The 17,683-nt window shown below is 39.7% G+C and overlaps 1 long non-coding RNA gene across 1 annotated transcript in view; it reads right to left on the bottom strand.

Annotated features, from left to right (window-relative positions):
* The window catches only part of LOC132429452 (uncharacterized), a 259,274-nt gene continuing 241,591 nt past the window's right edge, over window positions 1-17,683 (bottom strand). The window contains exon 6 of the long non-coding RNA XR_009520352.1: window positions 1-148. This is a non-coding gene — a long non-coding RNA (uncharacterized lncRNA). The remainder of the gene's footprint in view (window positions 149-17,683) is intronic.

The following is a 17,683-nucleotide window of genomic DNA, read 5'->3' as shown; positions in this document are numbered from 1 at the left end:
CTTCTTCCTCTGTAAACGTCCATCTCCTTGAGCCCGGTGTCTGGCTGAGGCAGGACAGACAAGAGGCCTCTGGGATCCAAATCTTCAAGTAGGCTCACCACATTTTTTCTTTCAAAGCAAGGTTGTCTTGGGGATTAACCCTAGGAGTCTGGGAGATGTGAAGCAGGTTGGGAGGGTGATGGGAAATATGCAAGGATATTGTATTCAGCCCAGTTTACGGTCTCTAGGGAATAGGAAAGGGAAAGGGCCCCATTAGTCGGCCAACAGGTACCACTGCTGAAATCCCTGCTTGGAGGATGGCCTCCAGGACACGTGTTTATGCTGTGATTGGAAGCCAGTGGTGTGATGAGCTCATTTTAAGAGTTTGGGAGCAGAGGGAAAATATCTCCAGAAGCCACCCAAGCCAGGCTTCTGACCTGAAGCCCAGTATTTGTCACCCCCTCCCTGAGCTCAGAACTACAAAGGCCGACTGGCATTCTCCAACCCGCCCAGCTCCTTTCAAACCCACAGACTGTGCCAGACTGGCCCCACCTCCCACTGCAGCAAATTCTGTAGCCCTGCTCCATGCCGCCCTGTAGGGAGCCAGATTTCCACTTTAATTGTCCTACCTGGCCTTCTCCTCTGCCACTGCCCCTGGCTCTTGGTTCCTGGCATGGTTTCAAAGGCCCAATCAACTGCCTCCCCTCCCCCATCATCATTTTAAACACTTCTACTTCTCCCCTCCCCAAATTTTTAGGTCTAAAATCTTTTTATGTCTTAGGGTTTCTTTCATCTCTGGCCACCACCATTTCCTTTCTTTGGCCTCTCTCACTCTCTTGTCGGACTTTTTTTTTTTTTGTCATATTAAAATTCAGTCCTATCTCATGTCTTGGACTGAAAACTCAAACCAGAAGTCGGCTGCTGGCATCTCCCCCAACCCAGTCTTTCCCCAACCACATTAACATAGCCAACAAGCCAACGCATCTGAGGGCACTTCCCAAAAGGTCACCTAAAAAGAGCTGAAGCCAGTAGAGAATAGGGTGTGTGTGTGTGTGTGTGTTAATTGATCTAACTACATGAATGTAGTGGGAAAGGGTCTGATGGACATGGGTGGGGGAAAGAACAGAGGAAGGGAGTCTGGTATATTTGTGATATTGAGGATAAAAGCAACAGAAGCTAATTATTACGAGAACATAAGGTAAAAATTATAGTTTTCTGTATGTATGCATGTGTGTGCACACAAACACACACACAAATCACTTCCACACATCACAATATCCTAAGACCATGTGATTACCTGCAAGGGTATTTACCATACTGTGAACAGCGACAGGAAGGTGATACCTGGTCCTGTAGCTAAAAGCTGAACATGAAAGCCTTCTGGGATGGCTCTGAGGAGGAAGACAAACCTCTACAAGTCACCTGCCCCCTCCACCCTTGCGTGGGCTGGGAGACTAAAAGAGGTAGCACCTCTCCCTTGCTTCCACCATGATTTTAAGCTTAGTATTGCTCTCTGACCCTCAAAATACTTGTGCTCTTAACCTTACTACTTAGGTACTTTTGCTTTACTGTTGCAATTCTGTGCTCTGTGACCCCTCTAAGCTGTTATTGGGGTTCTTCAATGTGCCAGACACTCACGGATAACTAGTATCTCATTTAATCCTCAAAACAGCCTTGAAAGCCATCACCAGTGTTTTACAGATGCAAAGGGTAAGGTCTGGAATTGCCCCTAGGATTTGAACCCAGGTCTAACTCCATAAGCATGATCTTTTCCTTTGCATCAGTACACTCTTTTATTGCCTGTCTCAGAGTAGGTGACACTTTCTGCAGGTAACCCTCTCAAACTAGCCTAGTTTCTCCTTCTATGTAGTTTGCATAGCACCCTACACTTTATCTTAGCATTTATTCATTCTTTTTCATTTAGTTCATTTTATTCAATAAATATTTATTGACTTGACTATATGTCAGGCCCTGTGCTGGGCAGTGTGCTTTCCTTAGCTAGAGGAGAGAAGAAGATGCTGTGGTATTGGCACTGCCTAAATACTATGCTATCTCCACCTCCAAACTCGAAGGTGAATGAAGACAGGGGCTGTGACATGGTCACGTTTGTATTCCCAGTATACAGCACCTGGCACACAGCAGGAGCTCGCCAGTTTTTGAATAAACTTCCACACTCACGTAAATGTGATTTTGATTGTAACTTTTGGAGAGGGGGGATTCATGTCTGAATAACCCTGGGAATAATGCTTAGTAAAATGCTACAGAAAAGTAGCGTTTAATAAATGGTGAATTGCAGCCTTATTGTCCATGACGATACTCTGGCAGAGGTCCCACCTATATTCATGTTTGTGTTTTCGGAAAAGAGCAAATTGGTCTGTTTCATCTATTCTACAAGTTCCAAAGGTGTGCTGTTGGAAGCCAGATGTACTTTGTCTGAAATCTCACTGCTCTGGGGATTAGGAGGTACCATCAACTGATAAAGCATCCAGGATGACATGGTCATAAAGGACTCTTCTGAGCTACGTGCAGAGAGACATCTCTTACACTTCAGAGGGTGTGGGTAAGTCTAGATGTGAGACTGGCAACCCAGTTCAGATGCCCTCATTTCAGAAAAAGAGGTTGAGAAGCTCGAAGTGGTTCATGACCATTGGACCTAAAGGCTCCAGGGTTTTTCATAATGTGTCTTCTGACAAAAAGATTCGATAATTCCTTCTTTTGCCTAAGGAAAGAATATTTAAGTACGTATAAGTGGTATCCCAGGCAGGCTAGCTTCTCTGCTGGTCTTCATCTGTGCGGAATCCCTGTCTCTGAATAGAGGGCAAGGGGAATAGGATGGCGTTCAATCTGTCCTTCGACAGGCGTCCATGCATGTTCAGGGTTAGGCACCACTGATTCAGTTACAATCTTCACTAGGCTGGGGTCATTTCCATGATATTAACCCAGAACACAGTTTCTAAAGATGCATCCTTGGGGGCCTGAGGCACCTCTCACGGGAGAGCTGGATGGAGTTTATCTACTCCAGCCCATAAACTCTAAATGTGCTTTAGATGTGAACTATCTAACTTCTGTTGGCAAGAGTCCCTCGTCAATTGACAAAAACACTCCTTACTGTTCCTCCTAGGAAGGTGAGGAAGAGGAAGCTTAGTTATGCACTGTTTGGTTAGCAATGCCCTTTTCCTAAAGCAATGACACTTTGGACTGGTAGGGAGCAGTATCTGGTACAGGCAATCTGTAGTTCACAAAAGGAGTCATCTGGCAGATTTTATACCTTAAACCCACACCAGCTCCAAGGGTCTCAGACCGAGTAATGTCAAGCTAAAGAGTTGGATTTGGGCTCAGTGAAAAAAAAATTTTGTTTTGCTTTCCTTTAGCCTTTTAGGATATTAGGGGAAATCAATGGTGAGATAATCCTTCAGTATATATATTTACCAACATTGTTTGATATAAATATATAAAATAATTCTCTTGTCTCCTTATGCCTCATCAGGTGAGTTTCAGAGGACTTTTCCAGGTTTCTAGCTTAACTCCACAGAAGGGAGTTTATCTGATGGACCCACGTGGTTTGTGAAGTTCTCTGAAACGTAAGCTACTGTCCATTGCCTTGTGGCCCGACTCTCCCAATTTGTAGGAAGTACGTTTCAATAGCCTTTAGGGTCTAGAAAAATAGAAGAGAAAATCTTTCATTCCTATTAATAGTGGGTAAACTGAGAAAGAGAGAGAGGGAGAGGATCAAGACCCTTCTAAAAGGTGAGATCCCTATTACCTGTACAGTAAGAGAATCGAACCCAACATTATAAAGATCATTATTCTTGGCTTCTGTGTGTCATCTAAGAGCCAAGTTCTATTTTGGTCTAGGCTTCCTGCTATTCAGTCATTAGGTTTAGGCTGGCAAGAAAAGAGGCATATTTCCACACGCTGAGACTTTGGAAGATTGAGATGGCTAGGCTGAGAGTCTAGAGATGATATGCAACCAAGGATACAGGCTAGGGACTTGGTCTTGAGTTTGTATAGTTTTTGAAACTGCTACAAAGCCTGGAGGTTGTGAGGGAAAGGAGAGAGGTGGGGGAACGGTAAAGCTTTGGAAGTCAAGAGTTCTTATCTCACATTCGGTCCTAAGGATGCCATGGTTCTTAGAGGCATCTTTGCTGACCAAAGTCATGCTCTTTAGAAGACGGGGCCCCTTTTATTGTGTTCTGGATCTCTCAGCACTTTCCAGTATACTATTTTGTACTATACAGTACTTTCTCCCTATAAAGGAGAGAGGTATCTATCCAGGGCAATGACCCATCATCAGGAAGAGATTGAACTACGATTCAGATTTCAAGGTTTCCAGTCAAGCTCCTAATACTGCCCCTCACCTTTCCATTAATAGTCATAAAGTTAAGACACACTCCTTCTTCACGTTCAGACTTTTCGGATCTTTTAAAGCTGTTTAAGTTCTAAAGATTTAGGACGAGGAGAGGGGGAAGCAAATATCCTCATGTCATTATTCCCCTTTCATAGTTGGGAACCAAGGCCATTCGTGGCTCAGTACATTTCCCCAAGAAGGTGCTCAGAGCACCAAGAATAGAATCTAGGTCTCTCAACCCAGCTGTTGAGAATGAACCACCGCAAGTTCAGTCAGAGTGAGTTTGTGTAAATCCAAGGTATCGTTAAGAATTATCATGCCCTGTGCACCTTGGTTTCCCCCATTATTAACTACCGACAGCGCAGTCGGGAAGGGCTTCCAAAAGATACGATTATGTCTACTTGAGCATTTGTAAAATAGATGAGTTTCAAAAGCACTGAGCGTGCAGAATTAGTAAAACTAAAAGAATACAGAAACACTTTGAAACACGTTTTGGGGACTGAGGGGCAGCGGCAGTATCAGAATTCCTGCTGAGATGAAAACAGAGAGCGATGAATAGGGAGTGCTCTGGGAAGAAGCCGAGGAATAATTTAGGGGTGGAAACTGCTACCTCAGAGATTTTCAACTTGGCACGTCCAACACTTCTCAAGGAGTCTCTCCATGCTACAACGAGCAATGACATGAGGACCACAGAAAACTAAGTCAGAGGGAGCCGGCTCGCCTTCTGCGGTCTGATGCTTCGCCCTCCAGGAATGTTGGATGGTGCCTCCAATGCAGGCTGGCCCAGAGCAAACCAACTACAATTTGAGGCCAACCTGCATTCCCAAACTAGGGGAGGTTGAGTAGATTCTTTCGGCCTTCCTAGGTCTTTAAAGATTCACTGTGATATTTTGACTATCTACCCCAAGACTGCTGGACTGTTCAGTTTATAGGCCTTGGGGTCTACATGCCCGCCTCTGCAAGGGATTTACCTGCACATGTGCTGAGTTTGTTTCTACTGTGCTTAGAACTCTGCCTGCCATGTAATTGGTGCTTTACAAATTACCGCTCATTCTGTACGTTTCTGGGAATTTAATATAGTCTAGGGCCATAACGTCATGTAACACAGACCTATCAACTAGTGATACAGAGACAAGCAACCTCTAGTTGATGATTTTCCTCTCCTGCCATGAGCTTAGTGACTCAGAATCCATACCTTAAAATGTATGGCAAAGAGAAAAACGTTCTAAGGTAAGGAAGGAGAAAAAGAATTTCAAAAATTAAACAAAAAATCTGGCTGGTGTTTAGATTCTATTTAAAATGTTAATAATGCTTTGGGTGTTTCTCGGAAACATCTAGGTATCTAGTTGTCAATGTCTTTTTAAAAGCAAAGTAAACAGAGAAAACAGATCAGAAAACTAAAGTAGGGGAGGACATACTTGGTGAACAGTATCTTCCCTCCAACCATATACCATCTCTCCCTCTCTCTCTCTCTCTCTCTCTCTCTCTCTCTCTCTCTCTCTATATATATATATATATATATATATATATATATATATAAAATCTCGGAGCCCTGATGACTATTTTTGACTGCGCAGTAAGAAATGATTGAAGGATCAGGAAATAGGAAACAGCTCTGTTCAGACAATTCACAGAGAACAAGCAAGGTAAGACCTGAGTGGACCTGAAGGTGGGGGAAAAATCCCACATATTCCTCCTCTTCTATTGAAAACAAGGGAGAGATTAGTCTGGAAAATACCACTGCAGAGAATGAACTTTTCTGTGCTGATGAGAAAGGAGAATTAACACCCTGTCTGCTGTCTTCCTTGCCTCCTTTGGATGACTTCAGTCTCTCTTTCCCCAGTGGCCCCCAGCACTGTGAGAAGATCTTACTCAGGACCTGTTGCACTGTGATTGTGGTGCATACTGTGTGTATCTATCCCACTGCACCATGACTGTCACAAGGCAAACTCTCAGTAAGTGCTGAATATAAAATGAGGAAAGTCAACTAGAAGATAAAATTTAAGAACTATAGGATAAAGTGCACACGCAACCACGTCCATAATAAACACGGAAAGGCGGGAGTTCAATTGGATCCAGTTTCTGGGCTGGGTCTTATGGGACAAGAAGGGGCAAAGAAGAGGCTCTGGCAACCATGAATCCTCCATCCTCCGTGAGGATATTAAAGCCCTGCTGGCCAAGATGTGCATACAGAGTTGGAATCTGGCCCTGGGGAAAATCAAAGATTTACACACCCTTGTCTGGTCTGCTTTCTTGAACTTCAGGTTCTATTTCTGGTTATAGTGGTCCTGAGACAGTTGAACCAATGGAAAGAATATAGAATTGCAAGTTAAAGACACATGAGTCCTCTGCTTACCTTTGTCACAGTCACCTCGGACAAGACATTTCACCTCTCAGATCATTAGCTCCCACAACTATACAATGAGAGGACTGGATTCGATGAATTCTGAAGTTCCCTCCAGGGAAATTCTAGAATTGCCTAGTCCCTCTCGCTGTCTAGATTCTATTACCTTACAAGAATATTGTCTTAATGGTTACGATATACATGGGATTTGGATTTAGAAAAGAAAGGGAATATCTTAGCTGATGTTAAAAACAATTTAAAGTCTGAATATACAAAACAAGAGAAGAAAAATGTTAAGAGTCTCAGTATGGGGGGATTCACCATACTAGACTGGGTCGAGAGAAGGGGATGCCCATTGACTTGTCTCCAAAATCTCCTGATCATTGAGTGGAACAAAGAAATTTTGACAAGATTCTTGGGCAATAAGAAAGCATGTTGTTGGAAAGGGGCAAGAATCAGTATCCATTCCATTTCATAGTCAAAGAAACTGAAGTTCAGAAAGGATGGATAACTCACTCAGGATCACACTGTGAAGGGGAAGTCACACCTGACTCCCAGGTATCCTGTCTCCATCCAATTATGTTGTCCATGAAGAAACCACCACTGCTTCCGATAAAACATGAGAACATGGCACCCCAGCCCAGCAGAACTGTCTCCTGGCCGCCTCGACTTTCATGCTAAAATCACACCTGCTAAAAATTCCTGTAATGTGGTCACTACAGAAAGTGACCACACAAGTGATACAGATACTCTTCAGAAGATTTCTTGTGGTCACAGACACTTCCACTGGCCTGGGGTTAGGAAATTTGGTTTACATTCCTTTTTCTCTCATTTTAGGATCTTGTAACCAATTGCCTTCCTTAGGAGTCAAAAGACTTATAAGAGAAACTTATAAAGTGTAAAATGACCCAAATCAATGTATATAAAACATTGTGAGAAGAATTTTTTGTCTGGTATTATTATTTATCTAAAGAAACTACCCTTATCTACTTTTTAAATGTGTGTGTATATATACATATACACACAGACACACATATATTTTAAATGTGTGCATATATACTTACACATTTTAAATATATATTAAAATATATATGATAGTATTAACACACACAATACACCATTCTTATAGAATTATGTATCTATGTATGTATATATGTGTGTATATGTACATGTGTATATATACCTATATACATACTTACATATACATATATACATATTTATGTGTGTGTGTATATATATATATATATATTTTTTTTTTTCAGTCTAGCTTGGAAATCTGTTTCAAAATCAACTCCTGCTCTCCTTGGACTTGATATATAGCCAAGCAAGCCATTCTCAATTAACACACCTCCCTCCTGGAAAAGTCACAGAATAACTTTATTGATTTTCCTTTACCCTTCTCCACATTTCTCTGCTGAAATGTTGTCTTAACTCTTAAATGTAAAAGGAAAAGGAAAAGAAAATTAAAATAAAGAGATTTGTTTCTTTAGGACCATCTTTATCTTCTTATATTCTTATCTTCTAAAAAAATTTTTTTTTAAAGAACAGGCTACTTGTGTGCGGTATCTATGTAATAAAGACAAGTCAGGATGATATATTTCCCAAGGTTTTTAGGCAACAGATTTCTTTACACTGAAACCTGTGTTTTACACACAATGCTGGACTCAGTTCTACATAAACCTCTTCTTCTCCTCATTCTCTTATGACTTGGCCAGCCATCTTTGAAAACTGCCAAGACTTTCTGGCAAACAGTCCCTCCAACGTTTCAAAGAGCATGCCCAATACATCAGAATATAGGGGATGTTTACTTCTCCTCATCATGTTCTACCGCAAAAGATCCCAACAAGATTAAGTTTTGTAAGTGTAGAAAATTCTTTACTTATAAAGGTTTTAGGATCGTTGATGCAATTTAGAAGTTTCCCTGATGCAGTTTTAGAAATGTAAAGAGGAGTTCCTCCAGGCAGAGTCTTTTGGCCTCGATCTTTCAAGATTACTGGGGAAGGATAATCCAGAGCCTGCCTCTTATTCTCCTTTCAGCTTCTGAGCTGGCCTGTGCCCTGGATTCTGACTGTGGGACAGGGGTCGGGTAAAGGTAGTAGAAAGAAACAGAGAAGGGGGACACTGGGGGGCTTCAATTAAAAGCTCTGAAAACACCTTTTCCATTTTCTTCTTTTTTTCCCCTCAGAGTTAGTTCTACTTACTCTAATGGCTGAGTTCATAAGAGACTAGCCAAATTTTTCTTTCTTTCCATTCTTTTTCAGCATCCACAGCTTTTCCATGAAAGTGAAAGAAAGAGCTGACTTATTTACAACACAATCACAATCTGATTCTTCACTTTAAGTGAATAAAGATACCTAGTGAAATAAGTGGATTGTGACACAAATGAACCTATCTAGGAAACAGAGGCAGACTCACAGGCACAGGGAACAGACTTGTTGGTTGCCAAGGGGGAGGGGGTTGGGGAAGAGATGGACAGGGAGTTTGGGGTTAGCAGATGCAAACTGTTACACGCAGGATGGATAAACAACAAGGTCCTTACTGTATGGCACAGGGAACTATATTCAATATGCTGAGATAAACCATAATGGAAAAGAACATAAAAAAGAATATAAATATATGTATAACTGAATCACTTTGCTGTATAGCAGAAATTAACACAGCATTGTAAATCAACTATACTTCAATAATTTTTTTTTTAATTGAAAGTTTATGAGAACAAACCGTCACTCAGAAACATAAGTACAGAAAGAAGATGAAAGCCTGGGACTAAAAAAAGTTAAAATGACAGCAATGCTGAGTGAACAATTTAGTAGAGCGATTATTAACAATATGACAAATATCTACTTCCAATGTACAAATGAAATACACTCAAAACCACAAAAGGACAGTGATGCTGCCCTGAGTTTTAATCACACGACCTTTTTTTTTTTTTTGAGCAAAATGCTTTTATTTTCCATGAATTTGCAAGCTTAAGTTTTAATTAAATGCCATTTTACTTTTGACTAACCAGTTTATCTTCTTTTCATTTTCTCGTTGCTCTGCACAGTTTGAATTAAAGACAGTAATTTGGAAGTGTTATGGGTAAAAGTGGGTAGAAAAGCATGCTGAGAATTGGGTTATCTTGTTGAAATCAAGTTCACCTCTGTGTCGTGCAGGATGAAGGATGGGGAAATGTGTCCTAACATCTTGCTGTATCTGTCCCGACTCATTCCTTTCATAGGGCCTCAGCAGGGGAATTACATAGCAATGCAACTTGCATCCTGGTTTAATAGGAAAGTCTCTGCAGGACGTTTCTAAGAACAGCGCCCCTCATGGCAAAGGAGCCAAGATTGAACATTGTAAGAGGAAACGCTGTTTCCTTAGGCGATATATTATAGGTTCTTTGTTGAAACTGGCAACAGTACTCCAGCTGCAGGCAAGAGGGTCCCTTCTGTCTCTGGATAAAGAGAACTGCAGAAGTTGGTCCTGTCCAGGCAGTGAAGAGTGCATGTTCAGTTTCTAGGATCTAATAAATAGGAAGGTCTTTCTTGGGCTTCGGCAGCACCCAGATAGAACACAACAAAACCACCACAATTTGAAGCTACCATGTAAGAAAGTTCAGAACTTCACATCCATCCATCCATCCATCTATCCATCCATTTCTTTCATTTATTCAGCAAGATTTTAGAAAACACTCTCCCCTATGGACTGTGCTTTGCCTAAGCATAGTGTTAGGTGGGACGGAAAAAGTGGTTACATTCTGCCCTTCTTTTCTTCCCAGCTCCTACTCTGCCTATATTTCCCTTGATTTCAACTGCCTACTCAAAAATCTCAACTGAAAACAGCTTCCAAGGGGTCACGTTTTTATGTCATTTTCTTCTTTCTTACCTCCATGTGGAATATCATGATTCAGGTTTTCATGAAAAACATTATTAATTCTAAGTCTCAACAACATACTCTCCTCAACAAATTTGAAGCTCAGACCACAAAGAAGCCATTATCTACTCCTTAAAACAAGAAAGATACCCATGTTGATCTCTGACATTTAAAAGGCAGGGATGCTTTTTAGATTCTTTTTTCTCCTAATGTGAACAGCTCCGAGAGATTTGCTACACTTTTTAGTCAGAAAAAACCTAGAGCTGTGGGTGCCTAAGGGAGTTATTCCAACCAAGACTAGAATTTCAAGAGAGAGAATTGATCCAGCTCCTTTGTCTGGTGCTTATAATACACGAAAGCATCACCCTCACCATGGCAGACCACAGGGAATGATCAGTGTGAATTGCTAAGTTGTCACCTCAATGATGCGCTGCAAACAGTTTCCCTAGAGAAGCAGCAAGTTCCTGACCACAGTATCGTATGCAAATAAATAAACAAATGCTATTATTGTTATTTTTTATTCTTTTCACATTGGGAAGACCTCAGAAACATCCTGTTTCAATTGACAGGCTGAAATCACAGAAAAACTCCTTCCCGTCCCAGTTCTTTGGCTAAGATGTATTGGTAAAATGGTGCATTATTCATTTTTCTACTTGGGAAGAGCTGCGTTATCATAGGCAATCCAGATCTAGGTGACTTACAGAGTACTGTTGTGTTGAGAGAGAAAATAGACTGAAGATAGAAACATCTCAGTTGGCAGCAGCAGAGACGCTATACGATTGGATCTGGTGTTTGACCTATCTTCTACCAAGGCATAAGGAGAAGGACTGCATTGCACAAAATAGCCCACAGATCTTTCTAAACAGAACCAATATGAAACATCCATAAAGGTAAGATCAGCTGTCAGGAAAGATCCTCTTCTTTCACATCAAGTCATGGAAATTGTTTGAGTTATCATGGTCTTGGCCTCTTAATTTCCCTTATGCTAATGGGTAGGGACTCAGGAACCAAGGATGCCTCCAATTAGCCAGAATGGTGGTAACTGATATCATCAAAAGAACGACAGGGTTGTAGAAAACAGGTTGATGAAGAGTAGTGGGAAGACCACAGGGAGTTATGCAGCATACTTTGAGATAAGTCTCTTTTGGATCTTCTATGCTTCTTCTGTCTATTTCATGCTATAGGTGGAACATGTACCCAGGGAATATTTTGTAGTTTTCCTAAACTTACAATGATTCCAATGCTCATTTAGGGGGACCACAGAATATTCTACTCTAGCAAAGTTTAAAGGGAACTTGGGAAAATCCATCAAGTGTCTTGCTGAAAACCAAATGGGCAAAAGTACGATTGAAACCAAGAACATGGATGATGGGATCATTCAGACTTGGGTCTGAAACCCAGATCTGCCACTTAATAACCTTGTGGGCCTGGGCAAAGTACTTAACTTTTCTGAACTTCAGATTCCTGATGTGTAAAATGAGGATGATAACATCTTCTATCCCTAATTATTTTAAGGTTAAATGAGATAAGGAATATAAACTGTTGATCACAATGTCTGGCACATAGTAAGTGCTCAAAAACGTTAGTTCCTTTATTTCTCTTCCTTTATTAATGCGAGCTTTCCAAGTTTCCATTTAACCTCTCTTCTCTGAGTTCACAGAATACTGATTTTTCTATACTGTGCAGCGTCTATTCAATTTAATAGTTTAAAAAATTATTCTAAATGTAAGACATAGAAGGAATATGAACATTGAATAATACTTGCCACTTTTGCAAAAGATGCTCATTGTCTACTAGGGAAATTAGACACATGCTTGTGTAACTATAAATTAGACAACAACAGATGGAATAATTTGATAACTGAAATTGGGATGGAGGGTCATCTATTATGTGCCAAGCACCATAAAAGGTGGCAAAGACTCAAAGATATATAGGATGCAATCATCGAACTTCAGGGCTCTTAATTTAGTATAGGAAGAGATATATGAACAGACCACCTCAAAGGAAGGTGGAGAGGACAAATGATACTAGATAAAGTCGTGGCACAAAGGATGAGAAATCACTTCTGTTGGAGGTATCAGGGAAGGTTTCACAGAAGAGAAAATATCTAGGTTAGATAAATAAAAGTAAGTAGGTTAGAACGTAAATAAAATTGAAAAATTCACTGAAAAATACAACTTACCAAAACTGACACAGGTGAAACAGAAAATCTCAATAGCCTTATATCTATTACAGCAATTAAATTCACTATGTAAACCTCTCCATAGAGAAAATGCCAGACCCAAATGGTATCACTGGTGATTTCTATCAAATATTCAAGTAAGAAATAAAATTAATCTTAGAAAATTCTTCCAGAAAATAGAGAAAAAGAGAACACTTCCAAATTGAATTTTTACCAAAATTGGATAAATAAATTACAAGGCAATTACAGACCAAAATCCTTCATGAACATAGATTGAACATAGATGTAAAAATCCTCAATAAAATTTTAATAAAACAAATCTAACAACATAAGAATACATCAGTACCATTAAAATTTATTCCAGGAATGTAATATTGGTTTTATTGATACATTTAAAATTCAATCAATGTAATTCACCATAGTAATAGGATAAATGGAGAAAAGCATATTATTATTTCAATAGGTACAGAAAAATCATTTGACAAAATTCAACACCCATTCATGACAAAAAAAAAAAGAAAAATCTTTCAGCATATTAGGAATAGAAATAAATTTTCTCAATCCGATGAGGGGCATTCTATAAAAAACCTACTGTCAGCATCATCCTTGATAGTTAATTATAAAATTATTTTCCCCTAAGATTGGGAACAAGGTAAAGATGCCTGTGCTTACCACTTCTCGTCAGCATTTCACTGGACATCCTAGCAATTTATAATAAAGCAAGAAAAATAAAAGGCATAGATAGAAAAAGAAGTAAAATTGCCTCTATTTTAAGGGGCATGCTTGTTGATGTAAAAAATCCTAAAGGCATCTACATAGCAATGACCAGAACTAATAGCTGCATTTAGTAAAATCACTAGATACAAGATTAACACATACAAGTTGATTATATTTTTATACACTAGCAACAAATCATTGGAAAAGAAATTTTAAAAATCCATTTATAAGAGCAGTATAAAACATAAACTACTCAGGAATAAATTTTCAAAAATATGTGTGTAGTGAGTTGGATTGTGGCTCCTAAAAGATATGCCCACCTGGAACTTCAGAATGTAGTCTTTTCGGGGGAAAAAGCGTCTTTGCAGTTGTAAGTAAGGTAAAAATATTGAGATGAGATCACCCTGGATGAGGGTGGTCCCTAAATCCAACAACAGTATCCTTGTAAGAGATAGAAGAGGAGAAGACACTGAGACATAGAAGGAGAACACCAGGAGAAACAGAGGCAAGAAACTGGCCAAGGAATGCCAAGGATGTCTGGCAGACACCAGAAGCTAGGTATGGAATGGTTTCTCCCTCAGAGTGTCCAGAAAGAACCAACCTGCCAATCCCTTGATTTTGGACTTTTGGCCTCCTGAACAGTGACAATAAATTTGTTATTTTCAGCCAAGCAGTTAGTGATCATTTATAACAGTAGCTCTGGGAAACTAATACAATGTGTAAGAGCTTACAGTGAAAATGGCAAAATACTGCTGGGAGAAGTTAAAGACCTAAAGAAGTGCAGAGACATACCAGGTTCATAGACTGGAAGATGCCAATATCATTAACGTGTCAATTCTACGCAAACCTAGCTAGAGATTCAAAGTAATCTCAGCAAGTCACCCCCCCTTTTTTTCCTGCAAAAATTGACAAGTTTATCCCAAAATTAATATCAAAACACAGTTTCCAGAATTTTCAAAGTAATTTTTAAAGAACAGAGGTTTTAAACTACTTTATTTCAAGATTTACTATAGAGGTATAATAATAAAGACAGTGTGGTACTGGAGGACAGAATGGACCTACAAACCAATGGAACAGAATAGAATCCAAAATAGATCTACACTTTATATGGTCAACTGGTTTTCTGACAAAAGTGCCAAGGCAACTCAACGGAGGGGGTGGAGTCATTTCAACAAATGACGCTAGAACAAGTTAACTGCCTAGAAAAGAAAGAACATTGACCCTTATTTCATAACACATATAAAAATTATCTCACAGTAAACAATAGACTTGAATATAAAAGCTAAAACTATTCATCTTTTAGAAGAAAATATAGGAGAAACTCTGAAACTTTGGGGGTAGGCAAAGATAAGAAAGAAAACACTTTCAAACTGAATTTTTACTAAAATTGGATAAATGACAAGGCAATTACAGACCAATACCTTTCATGAACATAGACTGAACACAGATGTAAAAATCCTTAATAAAATTTTAATAAATCAAATCTAACAACATTAAAAAACCCACATCATTACCAATTAGAATTTATTCCAGGAATAAAAGAACTGTAAGAGAAAAAATTCAATAAATTGGACTTGATCAAAACGTAAATCTTTTGCTCTTTAAAAGACACGATTAACAAAATGAAAATACACACAATAAATGGAGAGAAAATATTTGCCATGCCTATAATATGACAGATTGGTATCTAGTTTGTATATATAAGGACCTCTTATAACCGAATAATAATGATAACCTAATAAAAGAGATAAAAATTTAAACAAACTCTTCATAAAAGAAGATATACAAATAAGGACATGAAAAGATGTTCAAAGTCCTTAGTCATCAGGGAAATGCAAGTTAAAATCACAAGGAGATACCGAACCACTACATGCTCATTAGAACAGCTACCTAAGGTAGGCTACAAGGATGTACTGTACAACACAGGGAATACAGCCACTATTTTGTAATAACTGTAAATGGAGTGTAACCTTTAAAATTGTATAAAAATAAAAATTAAAGACTGACAATAACAAGTTGTGACAAGAATATTGAGAAACTGGAACTCACACATGCTCTTAGTGGGAATGTAAAATGGTAAGCCACGGAAGACAACTGGCAGTTAAATATATATCTACCATACGACCCAGCAATTCTACTGGGAAATAAAAACATACGTCCACACCAAAACTTACACACAAATGTTCAGAGCAGCCCCAAACTGGAAATAACCCAAATGTCTATCAACCGGAGAATGAATAAACAAATTGTGATATATCCACACTACCATAAACTACTACTCAGTAGTAAAAAGGAACAAACTACTTACACATGCAACATGGGTGAGTCTCAAAATCTTTATCCTGAATGAAAGAAACCAACACAAAAGAGTACATACTGTATGATTCTATTTATATAAAGCTGCAGAAAATACAAACTAATCTATAGAGACCCAAAGCAGATCAGTGCTTGCCTAGGGCCAGGGCCAGAAGGAGAGATGGATTGCCAAGGGGCACAAGGAAACTTTTGGAGATAATGAAGATGTTCTGTAACTTGATTGTCGTGGCTATTTTATGGATGTAAGCCTGTAGAGACTCATCGATTATATATTTTAAATGGATGCTCTCTGTTGCACATAAACTAAGTAAATTTGCTAAACATAAAGATGGGGACTGTCAAGAGAAGCCCATGAACAAAGGCACAGAACTGTGAATGCCTGTATATCTTAATATCTGAGAATAGCTTTCAAATTCCCTCCAAGTAACAACCCTGTCTTTTATTATGTATACAGTCCTCTCAGTGTCCCGAAAAAAGCAGGGCAATGGGGTTTCTGAATTGCATGGAATCTGTTCACTATACCCACAGGTAGCTGTCTACAGAGTGCCAGATCTACTACTATTGGAGGACTGAGCACAAATCCCAACCCTTTCTTTATCCTGCTGAGACCTGCAGGAAGTCATTTTACCTCTCAAAGCCTAATCTTCAGACTGAAGCTGAGGGACTTCCCTGGTGGTCCAGTGGTAAAGAATCTGCCTTCCAATGCAGGGGACACGGGTTCGATCCCTGGTTGGGGAACTAAGATTGCACGTGCTGCGGGGCAACTAAGCCCGTGTGCCTCAACTACAGAGCCCACGTGCTCTGGAGCCTGCACGCCACAACCAGAGAAGAGAAAACCTGCATACCACAGCTAGATAGAAGCCCACGCACCACAACAAACAGCCCACGCGCTGCAACGAAAGATCCCACATGCCTCAATGAAGATCCCGTGTGCTGCAACTAAGACCCGATGCAGCCAAAAATAAAGTAATAATTAATAAATCTTTAAAAAAAACAAAAATGAAGCTGATAATATCCCCATAATACAGTTGTCCTAAGGGTTAAAATAATGCATATAAAAGGACTTAGTAATATTTAATAGATGCTACATGTCCATGACAAATAGTAGTGCTTTTAAACATATTTGCTGATTGGCATGTCAGTTGTCATCTAGCTATTCATATACTCAAATCTCTTATTATCTGCCTAAGTGTTATCCGTATCAAATGATTTTCTTAATCAGAGACACACTTTTCAATCACTTCGTTCAATGAGGTGCTCTAGAAATGAGAGTTGATTTTAATATTAGGTTGGGCAGAATACAATTACCAAGGTAAATTTGTCCCCACAAAAATCATAAAAAGCATTCCAAAGTTGGAGTGACCTGGGGATTATCCATTGTTTCTAGATTACCTACGTCACTGCTCTCTATTGGTGCAGTCAGTGGAGAGTAGACTAAACAAAGATAAACCAACCAAAAAACAAATGGTCAGTATATGTGGTTCCAGTGTGAAGATTTCAAGGAGAAAGGGGAATAATGGGTACAGCAAGGGCACTGACTACAGAAAGTCAAGGCAGGAGGAGACTGCATAATGCAGCTGCTAAGAAGATGAAATGCACGTTTAGGAAAATTTCTAGGAGATCGTTTTTAAGAAGTTACCAGGGCTTCCCTGGTGGCGCAGTGGTTGAGAGTCTGCCTGCCGATGCAGGGGTCACGGGTTCGTGCCACGGTCTGGGAAGATCCCACATGCCGCGGAGCGGCTGGGCCCGTGAGCCATGGCCGCTGAGCCTGCCCGTCCGGAGCCTGTGCTCCGCAACGGGAGAGGCCACAACCGTGAGAGGCCCGCGTACCGCAAAAAAAAAAAAAAAAAAAAAAAGTTACCAGACACATTTAGTAAATTGAACACAGGCACCCCTTCTCCCAGAAACAAAATGGATAATATAATCAAACTTCCAAAGACTA

The sequence above is a fragment of the Delphinus delphis genome, chromosome 8 (genome assembly GCF_949987515.2).
Source record: "Delphinus delphis chromosome 8, mDelDel1.2, whole genome shotgun sequence".
In the NCBI taxonomy this organism is placed as follows: domain Eukaryota; kingdom Metazoa; phylum Chordata; class Mammalia; order Artiodactyla; family Delphinidae; genus Delphinus; species Delphinus delphis.
This window is presented reverse-complemented; position numbering and strand designations above follow the sequence as displayed.